The sequence below is a fragment of the Rhinatrema bivittatum genome, chromosome 6 (genome assembly GCF_901001135.1).
Source record: "Rhinatrema bivittatum chromosome 6, aRhiBiv1.1, whole genome shotgun sequence".
NCBI classification, from domain to species: Eukaryota; Metazoa; Chordata; class Amphibia; order Gymnophiona; family Rhinatrematidae; genus Rhinatrema; species Rhinatrema bivittatum.
The window spans coordinates 206,727,353-206,744,615 of NC_042620.1; positions in this window are offsets into that span (position 1 = coordinate 206,727,353).

The following is a 17,263-nucleotide window of genomic DNA, read 5'->3' on the forward strand; positions in this document are numbered from 1 at the left end:
TTGAACTCTTGATGCCAGACTAAAGGAGGACTAATTGAACAGCATCTCAGCTAGAGAAGTGCATTCATTGAAAACAAAATATAAAATGAAATCAGTGAGCCAACTGTTTATTTTTATTTATTTATTTTATATATTAAAAATTCTTGTATACCATCGTTCATAATATACATCACAACGGTTTACATGTTACAAAATCATAAAATCAAACTGAAATATCTAAAAGGTACAGTAAAAATATGATAAAAAATAAAATTGTTAATCAATTATTAATAAATGAACATAAAACAAAAGATAAAATAATGTTTCTTTAAACCAATTAGTCCTTTTTTTCAAGATGGTCAATATAAGCCTGTTCGAACAGCCATGCTTTTAGAGCTTTTTTAAAAGCTTTAAACTCTGACTCTAACTCTTAGGGTCCAAATGAGCTGAAGGGGACCCGTGAACTAAGGAATCCTACTTGTTTCATTTCTGTCAAACAGAATGATTTCTATAAGCAATTATAGTCAAAAGACCCATGGAAATCATAGGCATAGCAACAGTTGCAAATGTATGGAGAAAGGTTCATACACTGTGGAGCGGGCATGCTGCAGAGAAAGGGACGGATTGGCATACCTTCAAGCAATGAGAGTTATGATGTATCGCAGCGGAGCATTTTCCTAGTCTCCTATAATGCCGCAGACGGGGTACAGTGATGCTGAGCTCGAAGAATGATCATGTCACAGCCTTGCTCTGCATTGTTCTCTAGACATTGTCTGTGTGAAAGCATAGCTCTGAGGTCTCTTCCGAATTCTTGGTAAGGATTTTTGCTGTGGCAGCCCATTAACACAGACAAGGAAACAAACCATGGAGGCAGCATGGCATCCACAATATCTCTGCATCATTGTAGATTTGTGGTTGCTTCACTTGCTGTTCTGTTTATCCTTTTTCGTGATTGAAGCCTTAGCTATACTTCAGATTAGTTATTTATTCTCTGTATGACTGCCAGTGGGCACATTGTGGGCAGTGGGAGCTAGGTAGTACTGGGCATAAGCAAGCAGTGAAGGCAGGCCAGAAAGTGCAGCATAACAGGCTGTATTGTGAAGCCTGTCTGTGACAGAGAAATAGTGCAGACAGAGCAGACAGGATGGCACTCACTGTTTGCCTGGCAGAAGGCAAGTGTGTGCAGTGGGCACTAGGCAGTGGGCATTATAATACCACGGAAAAATGTTAAATCGTTGTAGTAATCTTAACATCCCCGGTGACATATATCAATGATGTGAGGGAGAGGGAAAGGCAGAGCAGATGAAGTAACTTTAAATGTGTCCAAAAATGCGCACTTTTGCACTGGCACCGGCAGGTAAAAACCAAAAATGAGTACGGATGTGAATCGTGTCCCCTATTGTCTTAACGATTGAAATCGTCTGGCAGGAGAAGAAAATCATGTTTGGCACGATTGTTTCGTTAAAAAATCGTTTTTTCCGATTAGTGTGCACTAGCGGGAGTTAGTGCGCACTAACCGAAAATGATACAATTTGACACTTTTCAGGTCAGTTATGGTCAGTTTAGGAATGAATATGTATTCCTATTGGCTGCCCTCTTATTTATTCATGTTACCAAGGTTCCCACTGACAATATATGGGGGATGGGAAATGGAAACAGTTGGTAGCTTGACAAAAAAAGTAATGTGATCAGTCAATGTGACTAGAACTTGTGCCCTAACCCTGATACCAGGGATGTTGTGATCTTCCTGCATACAGTGCCCTAACCCTGACACCAGGGGTGTTGTGATCTTCCTGTACACAGTGCCCTATCCCTATTAATACCAGGAGTATTGTGATCTTCCTGCACACAGTGCCCTAACCCTGATACCAGGGGTGTTGTGATCTTCCTGCACACAGTGCCCTATCCCTATTAATACCAGGAGTGTTGTGATCTTCCTGCACACAGTGCCCTATCCCTATTAATACCAGGAGTGTTGTGATCTTCCTGCACACAGTGCCCTAACCCTGACACCAGGGGTGTTGTGATCTTCCTGCACACAGTGCCCTATCACTATTAATACCAGGAGTGTTGTGATCTTCCTGCATATAGTGCCCTATCCCTATTAATACCAGGAATGTTGTGATCTTCCTGCACACAGTGCCCTATCCCTATTAATACCAGGAGTGTTGTGATCTTCCTGCACACAGTGCCCTATCCCTGACACCAGGGGTGTTGTGATCTTCCTGCATGCAGTGCCTTCTCCCGCCTGCATTACTAGTGAGAAGCTGGCTTCACAGACAGGGGGGAGCTTCCTGACCCTCACTCCTCCCATCCCCATGTCCCAGCCAGTGAATGGTGTGTGGGTGAGTGGGGGGTGGGAGGATGATGAAGGCAGAGACAGCTCCCTCCCTGCATTATTAGTGAGAGGCTGGCTTCACAGACAGGGGGGAGCTGCCTGTCCCTCAACTCCTCCCTTCCCCCAAGTCCCAGCAAGTGAATGGTGTGTGGGGTGAGTAGGGGTGTGGGAGGATGGTGAAGGCGGAGACAGCTCCCTCCCTGCATTATTAGTGAGAGGCTGGCTTCACAGACAGGGGGGAGCTGCCTGTCCCTCACTCCTCCCTTCGCCCATGTTCCAGCCAGTGAATGGTGTGTGGGTGAGGGGAGGATGGTGAAGGCTGAGACAGCTCCCTCCCTGCATTACTAGTGAGAGGCTGGCTTCACAGACAGGGGGGAGCTGCCTGACCCTCAACTCCTCCGGGGTGTTGTGATCTTCCTGCACACAGTGCCTATCCCTGATACCAGGGGTGTTGTGATCTTCCTGCATGCAGTGCCCTATCTCTATTAATACCAGGAGTGTTGTGATCTTCCTGCACACAGTGCCCTATCCCTAATACCAGGGGTGTTGTGATATTCCTGCACACAGTGCCCTTTTCCTGATACCAGGATGTGTGCAAGAAGATCACAACACCCCCGGTAACCGGGATAGGGCACTGCATGCCGGAAGATCACAACACCTCCGGTATCAGGAATAGGGCACTGTGTGCAGGAAGATCACAACACTCCTGGTATCAAGGATAGGGCACTGTGTGCAGGAAGATCACAACACCCCTGGTATTAGGGATAGGGCACTGCATGCAGGAAGATCACAACACCCCTGGTATCAGGGATAGGGCACTGTGTGCAGGAAGATCACAACACCCCGGAGGAGTGAGGGTCAGGCAGCTCCCCCCTGTCTGTGAAGCCAGCCTCTCACTAGTACTGCAGGCGGGATAGGGCACTGCATGCAGGAAGATCACAACACCCCTGGTATCAGGGTTAGGGGACTGTGTGCAGGAAGATCACAACACTCCTGGTATTAATAAGGATAGGGCACAGTGTGCAGGAAGATCACAACACCCATGGTGTCAGGGTTAGGGCACTGTGTGCAGGAAGATCACAACACTCCTGGTATTAATAGGGATAGGGCACTGTGTGCAGGAAGATCACAACACCCCTGGTGTCAGGGTTAGGGCATTGTGTGCAGGAAGATCACAACACCCCTGGTATCAGGGTTAGGGCACTGTGTGCAGGAAGATCACAACACCCCTGGTATCAGGGTTAGGGCACTGTGTGCAGGAAGATCACAACACTCCTGGTATTAATAGGGATAGGGCACTGTGTGCAGGAAGATCACAACACCCTTGGTGTCAGGGTTAGGGCACTGTGTGCAGGAAGATCACAACACCCCTGGTATCAGGAATAGGGCACAAGTTCTAGTCATATTGACTGATCACATTACTTTTTTTGTCAACTACCAACAGTTTCCATTTCCCATCCCCCCAACCATCACCTCAGTTGGAACCTTGGTAACATCAATAGATAAGAGGGCAGCCAGCCAATAGGAATACATATTCATTCCTAACTGACCTTTACTGACCTGGAAAGTGTCAATAATTTGTATCATTTTCTGTTAGTGTTCCTGAGTTTCCATTTCCATTTCCCATCCCCCCAACCATCACCTCAGTGGGAACCTTGGTAACATCAATAGATAAGAGGGCAGCCTGCCAATAGGAATACATATTCATTCCTAACTGATCTTTACTGACCTGGAAAGTGTCAATTTGTATCATTTTCTGTTAGTGCGCACTAACGGGAGTTAGTGTGCACTAACACGATTTAACGATTTTTAACGATAAATCATTAGAATTTCTATTGTATTGTGTTCTATAATGATTTAAGACGATATTAAAATTATCGGACGATAATTTTAATCGTTGAAAAACGATTCACATCCCTACCACACACACACATAGAAGCTTCATCCCCCTCACATACACACTACACATACAGAAGCATGCTCCCCCTCTCATATACACACTACACACACAAGCACCTCCTCTCTCACATACACAGCACACACACAAGCACCCTTTCCCTCTCACATACACACCACACACATACAAGCATCCTCCCCCTCATTCACACCTCACACACACAAGCACCCTTCCCCTCTCACATACACATCACATACAAACAAGCACCCTGCGTCTCACATATACACCACACACACACACACACACACACACACACACACACACCCCTGCCCCCAGCTGGGCAGCTCTAGTCTTCGGCCCCACCGGTCTGGTCTCTAGTGGCAGCCAGCAGCTCTAGTCTTCGGCCCCGTTGACCTGGTCTCCTTCGGTGGTCAGTGGTTCCAGTTTTCAGCCCTGTCAGCCTGGTCTCCGGCAGCAGCCAATGGCTTCAGTCTTTAGCCTCGTTGGCCTGGTCTCCGGTGGCAGCCAGTGGCTCCAGTCTGATAAGGACTGATGATGGACATAGTGGTTTCGCATGGATAGGACCGCTAAGACCAACACCAACCACATTATTGGGCCTACTGGCCCACCAAGGCATGCCTGAAGCCCCAGTAGGCCAATTTGCCCCTGGTCCTATTAATTTGCAGGGAAGAGGAGGGTAATGTGATCCTGAAGAACAGACACAAAAAGAAGTTAGATTAGCGCTAATTTGAAAACTGAGAGCAACAATACCAACAATTAAGGCTTCAGTCTTGTTAATTCAACCTTTTTTGTATCCATCACCCAAGGTTTAATTTCTAGCAGAATGACCCAGAATGGGCATTCTGCCGCCTTTTTTCCAGGACCTGATGAAGCAGAGCAGTACTTGTGGTGTAAATTAATAATGACTCCTAGCAGAAAGGGATTATGAAGAATGTGTTTGCTTATATGTGAGTGAGAGAGTTTATGTTTAGGAGAGAGAAAGAGTTCACATCCACCTGACCCTGTTCCCTGGCACAGTTTATATTCAGTCCCTCGCTCCCTCGCTCCCTCTCCCGACACCCACCCCAGGACCCGCAGTTCCACTTCTTTTTGTTTACAAATACATGAGTGTATCTATGCCTCTGGCCCCTGGCTCTGTCCTGTGACTGCTTTGGTATTTGTATGTGCTGCTATTTGGTCTATATGTTGGGGACCCCACCAACTTACTGTCATCTGAAATGCTCTTGGAGCTAATGCCCATTCGCATGGGTCAACCCTGTTCCTACTGAGACAATCAGCTTGCAGGTTCTTCTTCCTGCTATTTAGACTGCAGGAAGGAGATATTCTCCCACCCACTTGGGCAGTCAGACTGTTTCCTGACCTAGTAGGAGGGGGGCAGATCCTGGTACCCCCCTTGCTGATGTATGTTACCGCTATGGCATTATCTGAGAAAATCCTGTCTGCTTTCCTCCTTACTAGAGGAAGGACCATCTCCAAGCTAGACTGATGACTCTTGTTTCTAGCCTGTTTATAGAATAAGATATCTTTTCTCCTGGGCAATGCCCTTGGTAGTATGCCTCTTACCCCTTCTGGCTGGAATCCATTGTGGACATTACCCCAAAGGAGTCTAGAGTCATCTTTTTCTGGAGGATTTTTAAGATTGAGCCGACACAATTAAGATATTTCTTATCCCTGTGGGCATCTGAAACTGCTGCTAGTAGTCCTGGGGGGGGGGGGGGGGGGGGGGGGCATGATCAGTGTGAAAGCAGTGCCTTAACGCTAGTACTTAGTCTATTAAATAAACACATTATCTGATGATGATGATATCACCCGCCCTTGCTGTGCATCAAAGCGGGCAACTAGGAACTCTTGAGCCTTTAAAATTTCTAAACTGCTGTTTGAACATGCATAATCCAGCCTTGATTCAAAGGACTGATGGCTCCCTTACGCCAACTTGGCCTTTCTATGATGGACCTCTAGACACCGGTGTGCCATAATGCCCTGCATATGTGGGGCTGTTGCTACTACGATCTTGGTGAAGGTCATGGGACTGCCGCTATCGTGAAAACTACACCAGAAACTGGGCAAGCTCGCTTGATACACAGAACCTTACTAGGTTCTGATGGGGCACACAGATGGGAATATGGGAGTGAACTTCCGCTAGATCAAAAAAAACAAACAAAAAACGCAAGGACTCTCCCAGACTCACCAAAGTTATCAACGACCACAGACTGTCCAACCAAAAATGGGGTACATGTAGTTACTGCTAGCCCCTTTTTGGTCCAATACTGGGAGAAAGGGACCATCTCTTTCTCTCTCTTTTTCTTGAAACCACATAATGTATTGAGTAGGTGCCAAGACCCCTCTCTTGTAGGGACCCCTTGAAGCCAGAACCCTGGAGGATATTCTCACCAGGTTGTGCCTATGATCAGCCAAGACTGCTAAGGCTTATTCCATTAAGGCCAAATCTGGTCTGTTTGGGGACTATTGAACCCAATGCCAAGTTGTTCAGATGACATAGCCTTCACAAGAGGAGGCTTGCTGAACCATTGTCTTTGTCCTAAAGGTCCATTTTAAGGGTTGCCTCTAATTTCTTGTCTTAGAGGTCCTTCAGTGCTGAAACTCTTTCTACCAGAATGGCATTCTGGAGCATAATTGCTGAGACCAAGCATCCTCTTGGAGAAAGCTATTCCTCTCCTTCTACAACCAGGAGTAGCCTTGCTTAACACTCTTCCCCTTCTTTTGCCCCCTCTCAGGGTATCCAATTTGATAAGAACCATACCCCTATGGTGCTAATCAAAGGGAATATCCTTGGTGGCTTCCTAGTACTCTAGAGTGAAGGATCCCTTTCCACTGAGTCTTTAGTGGGAGTAAGTTACATACCTAAAGGGGCCAGCATACTGACAATAAGGGCTGTCAGCTCCTCTTTTTGGGATAGGCATATAATGGTTGATGTCCACGCTTCTTTTTACTCTAAGTAGCTCTGGGATGCCCAGGTCATGATGCTACCCTAGGGCCCTGGGCAACATTGCATCTAGGATGGAAAACATTTAGGGGTAGTGGGCTGGCTAAGATTTGCTGCCTTTTACCGTTGCTGGATCTCATTCAGCAGTGAACTGCTCACTGCTACCCTGTAACTAACCCGTAAAGGCAGTGTGGGAGATGCATGCCCGGGCATGGGATCTTGAGAGTCCCCTTGAAGGGGGAGCTCCGGATTTTCACTTGGCCCTTTGGCTGCTGTCCCTAGGGGGCAAAGGTTATAGCTTAGGGAACCAGAGACATTAGAATGCATTGGTGCCGCATGGCTAAATAAGCTTTGTAAATCAATATTATAAGCTCTAGGACACCAGCTTCCTGCCAGGGATTCTTATAGCCCTCCGCCAGGCCACTGGAGGGGATAAGCCTTCTCTGGATCTCATAGGGAAGGCTTGATCAAACTGGGTGCCTGTTTTTTTAACGTGCGCACGCTCAAGTCTCCTGGGTGTCCAATGCAGTATGTAAATGAGGTGCCGCACTAACAAGGATGCGCTGGAGATCAACTGTGCCCCTCTAGTGCGTCCTTGGCATCGGGTGCCCAGGAGACATGGCTTTGTGCACAGCCACAGGTTAGGAAAAGGGAAGCTGGTAAATTGAGCGTCCATTTTCCTAAGCTGGCTGCCATCAAGACTTTTTCTTTTTATATTGCTGCTTTCTGTAGTTCCTCCTACTTAGTATCCCAATGATACTAAAAGTAGGAGGAATCACAGAAAGCAGGACTTTTTGCTTTTTAGTGAGCCCTTGATGCCTGGCAATGCCAGCTCTGGGGCTGGCATTAAATTTGCTGTTTTAAAAAATGCATGTCGGGCGCATGGCAATTTTTTGCATTGTGAGTAATAGCTAATAGTCTCATCTGCATTGTATTTTCATGTGATGAGCACTATTAACTACGTGTGAGTTTGGATGTGCGTTTTGGATGTACTAATCCCCTTATTGCATCAGGTGTTAGCCTAGCATTTCCAAAACATGCGTCCAATCACTAGTTAAGCTGTGCGCTAGCCTGAGCGCATGATATTGCATCGGCTGCATAGTGGGACTGGCTCCCAGCATACCTACAATGGGAGGAAGGTTTCCCTTCCCCAGACAGTCCTCAGATATCCTGGGTTTTCTGTTTTGGATCAATCAATGATTCTGCTCTTGATTGCTCTTCCCTAGTTTGAAGGATTAAGCTTGATTTTCCACTTGAGATTCCCTGCCCTTCAGGCAGAAACAGCCAGCCCATTCTCAACTTCTCTGTGCAATCCAATTTAACTAAAAAATAACGGTTAAGCGTGAACTGTTATTGTAACATTGCAGGGCTGCAACTTGTATACTCTCTCTTTATGGATTGCTAGGACTGTGGTTTGCAAGATACACAGACCTGGTGTGCGTAGGCAGCTCATTTGAGGCATTCCTTAAATTAGCCAGGCTCTTAGTCTTGCTGTGCAGCTGGAGTTAATTAAAGTCGTTAACTGCTAGGGCAGGCTGCCTACTTTTTAAATTTTTTTTCCAGAGTCTCCGCTTCAGGGTAGTTCTGTACATTTTAAGAAACTTGTGTCAGAGCTACTCTGCTGTTAGTTCATATCTCAATGTAGATTTATTTGGAACTTAGTGAAGTAGTGTATTTTCCTGTCATGAAAAGAAAGGCACTGCTGAAATATAAATTCCAGGGTAAGCAGTAAGCACCCATTCATTCTCACACTCACACAGACACCTAGACATGCACCCTTTCATTCTCTCTCACATACACACCTAGGCAGACTCCCATTCATACACATACACACACAGACACACACAGTCCCCCAGTCAGGCTCCCACTAATTCTCTCTCTCTCTCTCTTCTCTCTCACATACACACCCCTGGGCAGGCACCCACTCATTCTCACATAGTCTCCCAGGCAGGCACTCATTCATTCTTTCTCTCACTCTCTCTCACTTTCTCTCTCTCTCACACACACACATACACATCTACCTCTAGGGAAGCACCCATTCATTCTCACACACACACACACAAACACAGACCTCCAGGCAAGCAGCTATTCATTCTCTCTCTCTCACACACACACACAGAGACCCCCAAGCAGGTACCTATTCATTACCACACACATACACATAGCACCTCATGCATACACCCATTCATTCTCTCTCTCTTAGTTTTTGGGTACTTGCCAGGTTCTTATGGCCTGGATTGGCCACTGTTGGAAACAGGATGCTGAGTTTGATGGACCCTTGGTCTGACCCAGTATGGCATGTTCATATGTACTCTCTCTCTCTCTCTCTCTCTCACTCACTCACTCACACACACAGCCCCTCCCCCCCCCCCTCCAGATGCAACCCTCGATCTGGCATCTTGGGCCTGGTTGGCAGCAGCAGCAGTGTGATCGAGGAAGTGTAATCCAACTGACAGTGTTGAGGATATGGCAGGCAGATGCAGTCAGTCACTGAATGTGGATGTTGCTGGATGCTGGATATATTGTAGGCCCTATTGTTGGTATTTGAAGTACTAATTTGTAACCAAAATAGTAAAAAAATGAAAAATATATGTCCCTGTTATATGATCTCACTCAACCATATATTTTTGATACTTCATTCATACATTTGAGTGACCTTCATATAGCACAATCTGGGCACCAAAGCTTTTGAATTCCTAGTGAAATACAGTGCTTAAATATAATCATTGGTCACAAGATATGCTCCATACTACTTATTTTTTTAATACATTTTGTAATGCAATTTAAAAACTGCTGTACAATAGATTTCTCTTAATGCATTAGTTCAGCGGAAAGGCAGTCAACACCTGTGCACCCTGACCAACACGGTCTTCCGCTGTGCAATCCTTAACTCAACCCGACATTGCAATGTTTCAGAAATTAATTTCCTTCTTCAGGAGTAGCAATTATATTTGCATGTTCATATTGTACTGCCAAATCTACAGAAATTTGCACAGAATTCTTCCCAATTCATTAGAGCAAAGGTGTCTTTGTGACTACAGCAATGCTTTTAAAACTGGGGATGACCTATCTCCTGAAAGTCGTCCTGGAGGGCACTTTTCAGCTTGGAGAAGAGACGACTGAGGGGGGATATGATAGAGGTGTTTAAAATCAAGAGAGGTCTAGAACGGGTAGATGTGAATCAGTTATTTACTCTTTCGGATAGTAGAAAGACTAGGGGGCACTCCATGAAGTTAGCATGGGGCACATTTAAAACTAATTGGAGAAAGTTCTTTTTTACTCAATGCACAATTAAACTCTGGAATTTGTTGCCAGAGGATGTGGTTAGTGCAGTTAGTATAGCTGTGTTTAAAAAAAGGATTGGATAAGTTCTTGGAGGAGAAGTCCATTACCTGCTATTAAGTTCACCTAGAGAATAGCCACTGTCATTAGCAATGGTAACATGGAATAGACTTAGTTTTTGGGTACTTGCCAGGTTCTTATGGCCTGGATTGGCCACTGTTGGAAGCAGGATGCTGGGCTTCATGGACCCTTGGTCTGACCCAGTATGGCATTTTCTTATGTTCTTATATAGTTTGGTGCTAACAGGTGCAGTAACCACCTGAAACCCATGTTCTTCACTACCTGTATCTTGCCAATAGTCCTAGTCACCACTTTGGATGCTGCCTGCCTTGCTCCCCGTGACAGTGCCACCAAACACCACCCCATTTTCTCCATTATGGGCTGTTGCTTCCTAGGTATTACTGGGGTCTGCTGCTGCTGGCCTGCCAGCTGACTGGTAGAAGGAGCTGAAGGCTTGGAATCAGCTTGAGAAACACTTGTCCCCTTTTCAAATAGTATCCTCTGCTTTGCAGAAGGGGATCCCTTTCTACTGCTTCTACCATCATCCCCAGGTGCATATTGAAGGGGATGCTGCTTCTTCAGGTGATGCTCCATCCCAGAATTACTTACAGCTCAATACTGTAAAGTGCGGCCGCGGTTACCCTGCTCCTAACCTGCTTTCTACTCACTTTCCGGCCACGTTAGCCCTTCCTGCGATACACAATCCCCTTTAACCGATTCTTACCGCCTCTTTAAATCCCCGGGTAACCCCTTCCGCACGCGGCATGTATATCAGATGTAAACGAGTGAATTAGCTATTCCCTCCCAATCAGTAATGCGCGCCCTGACTATTGCTATTTTACCCTGCCATTTTCCCCTGCGTTTAACCTGCTAACTTACCGCCTACCCCTACCCCTGCGTTAGAGGCAAGGGTTAAGGGTAGACGGCAAACTTTCCCGCAAAAAAAAACCTAAAAACCTAAAATAGGTATAAATACCTTGGATGTCACTTTCCGAATCCCCCATCTCCACGCGGGCATGCGGTCATCGAGGCGGGAGCCGGCGGGCGCGCGTTCATTCAGGTGGCGGCGGCGGGAGCCGGCAGGCGCGCGTTCATCCAGGCGGCGGCGGTGGGAGCCGGCGGGCGCACGTTCATCCAGGCAGCGGCGGCGGGAGCCGGCGGGCGGGCGTGCGTTCATCCAGGCGGAGGGAGCCGGCGGCGAAAGCGGCCTCCAGCAGCCTCCGCCGGCAGTGAATGAATGCACGCCTTTGTACGCCTGTGCAATTTCGGCGCTCAAGGCAGGGCATTAGAGAACGCCAACGTCACATGCCGTGACGTCAAACGTCGTGACGTCACGCCTTGAGCGCCGAAATTGCACGGGCGTACACAGGTGTGCATTCATTCACTGCCGGCGGGGGCTGCTGGAGGCAGCTTTCGCTGCCGGCTCCCTCCGCCTGGATGAACGTGCGCCCGCTGGCTCCCGCCGGCTCCTGCCACCGCCGCCTGGATGAACGTGCGCCCGCTGGCTCCTGCCGCCGCCGCCTGGATGAATGCGCTCCCGTCGGCTCCCGCCGCGCCTGGATGAACGCGCACCTGCTGGCTCCCGCCGCCACCGCCTGGATGAACGCGCGCCCGCCGGCTCCCTCCGCCGCCTGGATGAACGCCTGGATGAACGCGCACCCGCCGGCTCCTACCACCGCCTGGATGAACACGCGCCTGCTGGCTCCCACCGCCGCCTGGATGAGCGCGCGCCCACCCGCCCGCCGGCTCCCGCCTCGATGACAGCACGCGCGCCCGCCGGCTCCCGCCTCGATGAACTCGCTCCTACCTCGAACACGCGCCCGCCGGCTCCCGCCAGTAAGTTTACTTTTTTTTACACTTTATTCCATTTTGTTTTAATTTTCGCCCTGTCTTCTGACAATACCCATGTGTACCCTGAACATAGATGAAATGGAGGCATCAACAAAGTGGTTTAAACTGGTAGCAGACGCTCTTCCTGAATATTTGTGAAGGAAGTCTACCCACTGAATTCAATTCCTTTAGCGTAATAGGACATGAAAAACATTTTCAGAGTTACTATTAACCTTAAAATAAATTGGTTCTTTTGAAAACCATCTAAACCCCTGATTCCCAAAATGGGTCCAAATTTAATAAATCAATCTTTCTTATCCTTGGTGAGAATTGCAATATAGTGATGCTTCCAACGAAAGGGATATTAATTTCCATCTGAGTGCCTTATATCTTAAAACAGCAAAGAGATTATATCTTAGAACAGCCTGTGAGTTTCAGTAGTGCTCTGAATTAACTGAAATATCTCTGACCATCCCTGTTCTGTGTGCCAAACACATACAACCCTAAACTCCAAGAGAGAGTAAGAGAGAGAAAGGGACAGACACAGCTGGTCTAGAAACCTCCAACACATACTTAACCATAGAGTCCTCTCTGGAGTTACATTAACACAATTCCCTACTGCTGAATTTCCCACACACTTTGGGTTAACTGCAAAGAAATTCCCAGCAGTCAAGAGAGGAAGCAAAGGCAAAAGTGCCAGAACATAGTTAAATAAACATGCTCCATGAGACACTCACTTATGGCTGCAAAAAAAATTTCACATATTCTGTTAAGAACAAATAGTCATTATGCTAAAGATTACATTTTGTGACTCATATTTACAGTGCAGATTGCTAAAACTGGCAAATTACTGATGGGAGTTTGTGATAACATTTCCTGTAGGTGCTCATGGGAATATGCTGTGTCTTTTAATGTTAGGATCTGTTGCTAAGCAACCAAACTAAATGTATTTTCCATTTTTTAAAAGATATGGGGCCCATTTTAAGGCCCTTATATGCACACTAAATATAGTGAGCTATGCAAAAGTCCTCACTAGGTAATTTTCAAAGGTTTTTTTGCAAGTAAAGTAGTGCTTTACTTGCAGAAATGGCTTGTTAGAAAATTGTGTGAATGATACGCACATAAAATGACACACATACATAATATATGCACATACATTTATGTGCATAGGGGAGAGACATTCGAAAGGATGGAGTCTGGTGAGTTTGGGGCTTATGAACGTACTGTTTGAGATTTAAAAAATATGCACATAAATTCTGTTGCAAAACTGTGGTACCAAATATGAGATGTATTTGTGTGCACATAGTTTTGTCTAGATAGGATAATTTTAAAATTAATTATATGTGCTTTGAAAATTAGTGTAAATTATGTCATACTTCTTGGCTAACTAAAGTGTGATGTTACAAAATTATCCTCTTAATGTGCACATTAAAGTGGTCCAGAAAGACATTAGCATGCGCATGGAAAAATTAGTGTGCCCTTTCATACAAATAAAGGAACATCATATGTAACCGGCAGAGGGTCCCTGATATAGGGGATACAGCAAAGTCCCAGGACTGTCTGGACTGTCTTTACTCTCCTAGATCTCCAAACATTCTGTGTCAAACTTCAGCCCTCAGGGCAGGGAGAAGGCCTAAGCCCCCCGGGTCCTAGGTGCTGTGGTGGAGTAACCAGGTTACACACTCACTTTCACTGTTTTATCAGTAGTCACAGTAGGGATGTGCAGACCAAAAGTTTAAGTTCATAAGTCCATAAGTCGAAAGGGGGGGTCATTTGCGGTCAATATGGACATATGGAGTATTCCATAAGTTGAGTCTATGTCCATATGTGCAAATAAAAATTTAAACCCCTCACCCGCCTTAATTCTCCCCCCCCCCCCAAGACTTACCAAAACTCCCTGGTGGTCCAGCGGGGTCAGGACGCCATTTCTGAACTCCTTTGCAAGGAGCACGTGAGGTCGGCGTCACGTCGGAGTGACGCGGCGTCACGTGATTCCACTCGGGTCTGCTCCGGGACCCTCGTTGGGCCAAAAGTTCCTTTTGGGCCCAACGAGGGTCCGGGAGCGGACCCGAGGGGAATCACGTGACGTCGGCGCCACGTCGGAGTGATGCGGTGTCACGTGATTCCCCGCGGGTCCGCTCCCGGACCTCTCGTTGTGCCCAAAAGGCACTTTTGGCCAGCTTGGGGGGGTCAGGAGGCCCCCCCAAGCTGGCCAAAAGTGCCTTTTGGGCCCAACGAGGGTCCGGGAGCGAACCCGCGGGGAATCATGTGACGTCGGCGCCACGTCGGAGTGACGCGGCGCCGACGTTGTGTAACTATAGCATGGGTTATTTTTCCCTATATGGAAAAATATAGGGAAAAATATATAGGGAAAAATAACCCATGCTATAGTTACACAATGTTAGGTTCCATATTAGGTGCTACCACCCAAGAAATAGATCTAGGCGTCATAGTGGATAACACATTGAAATCGTCGGTTCAGTGTGCTGCGGCAATCAAAAAAGCAAACAGAATGTTGGGAATTATTAGAAAGGGAATGATCAATAAAATGGAAAATGTCATAATGCCTCTGTATCGCTCCATGGTGAGACCGCACCATGGAGCGATACAATTCTGGTCGCCACATCTCAAAAAAGATATAATTGCGATGGAGAAGGCACAGAGAAGGGCGACCAAAATGATAAGGGGAATGGAACAGCTCTCCTTTGAGGAAAGACTAAAGAGGTTAAGACTTTTCAGCTTGAAGAAGAGACAGCTGAGGGGGGATATGATACAGGTGTTTAAAATCATGAGAGGTCTAGAACGGGTAGATGTGAATTGGTTATTTACTCTTTCAGATAATAGAAAGACTAGGGGGCACTCCATGAAGTTAGCATGTGGCACATTTCAAACTAATCGGAGAAAGTTCTTTTTCACTCAACGCACAATTAAACTCTGGAATTTATTGCCAGAGGATATGTTTAGTGCAGTTAGTATAGCTGTGTTTAAAAAAGTGTTGGATAAGTTCTTGGAGGAGAAGTCCATTACCTGCTATTAAGTTGACTTAGAAAATAGCCACTGTCTGCTATTACTAGCAACAGTAGCGTGGAATAGACTTAGTTTTTGAGTACTTGCCAGGTTCCTATGGCCTGGATTGGCCACTGTTGGAAACAAGATGCTGGGCTTGATGGACCCTTGGTCTGACCCAGCATGGCATGTTCTTATGTTCTTATGTTCATGCAGTTGTACATGGCGGCAACCTGGAGGTGCAGTGGCTGGCGGCAGCAAGAAAGGCCACAGGCCGCCAGCAGAGGCTAACCTGCCAGCGGCTGAAGAAGGATTGATGATGCAGGCTGCCTGTGGCTGAAAGTGAGAGGCTTTGGTCTTATGTTGTGCATGTGCCCGCGCACAGCATCCACTCCTGCCCCCCCCCATAGCAGGAAGGTCAGGAGGCTGTGGTGGAGCTCATTCCACCACATCCCGAAGACAACAAAAGTTCTTCCCACCACAGCCTGAAGATAGCAATGTGTGTATGTGTGTGAGCTTGTATGTGTGTGAGTGAGAGCTAGTGTGTGAGAGCTAGTGTATGAGAGCCTATGTTTGTGTGCATGTGTGTGTGTGTCTGTGTGAGAGCTTGCGTGTGTGTGTGTGTGTGTGAGCTTGTGTGTGTGTGTGTGTGTGAGTGTGTGTGTGAGCCTGTGTACTTGTGTGTTTGTGTATGTTTGCGTGCCTGTGAGAGCCCATGTGTCACATATAGGCTCTCACAGGCAAGCACACACACACAAACACATACACACACACATGCACACAAAATGTATCTGTGAAGGAGAGGGAGCCTGTGTATGTTAGAGAGAGGGAGTGTGTGAGTGAATGAATGTGTTATTTGTTATTGTGGGTATGAGTGAGAGAGAAAATAAAATTTGTATGGCCCTACCTACCCCAATCCATAGAAGCATAGAAGGACAGAAACATAAAAATGATGTCAGAAAAGGACTAAATGGTCCATCCAGTCTGTTCAGCAAACTTATGGTAGTAACTACTAGGGATGTGAATTGGTTCTGGAATCATTTCTGCAATTGTGTTCGTACTAGAACCATGGGAAATCTTCATTTCCGGCGGGACCGTTTTTTTTTTCGGCTGCCCGAGCCGAAGAAAAAAAACCCCTCCCCGACCCTTTAAATTTAATTATTTATGTTGCGTTCGTGCCTGTTCCTCGCCCTCGCTCCATCCTTTCTACTTCTGTGGCGACGCCCTCCAGGTCTGACAGACAATTGCTGTCGCGGAGTTCTCCTGCCACATCTCTTTGGAACCTCCGAGCTGGCTTGACGCTACAGAACGGCCATGTTCCTAATGATGTAAGGGCGCGCGTGCCAGACTTGTACCGGCGAAGGCGCCAACCTCGGGGGCGTCCTCCCGTAGTAACGTCACATGCTTCCAATATAAAAAGATCTTGATTGCTACTACTAATCGAGTTAGCAAGGACTCGAATCTATCTCTGCCAGTTTCGATTCAACCAAGCTACTCTGCTTTTGTATTATTAGGAGTACCCGCTCCTCGGGTGCTCCGCTTTCTCTATTCTTTATTTCAGATTGTTGGATGGGATCTGGTACTCGTTCCTCGAGGGCCTATGTTCCCGAAGACTCAGAAGACTCCTATTGCCTGGAGGCGATCGCAGACGTGATCCCAGTGAATCCTATTTCAGACAGGAACCGGTACTCGCTCCACGAGGGCCATTGTTCCTGATCGCTAAGGCTCCCTTCAGTCTATGATGTTATCGTAGGTACAGAGATCGTGAGTTACCATTGCAGATTGCAGATAGGAACCGGTACTCGCTCCACGAGGGCCTATGTTCCTAATTTCTTTTTCATGCTCTCTTCTTCCTCAGAAGATATCGTGTACCTATATCTTACGGATTGCTATTATAGATTGCAGA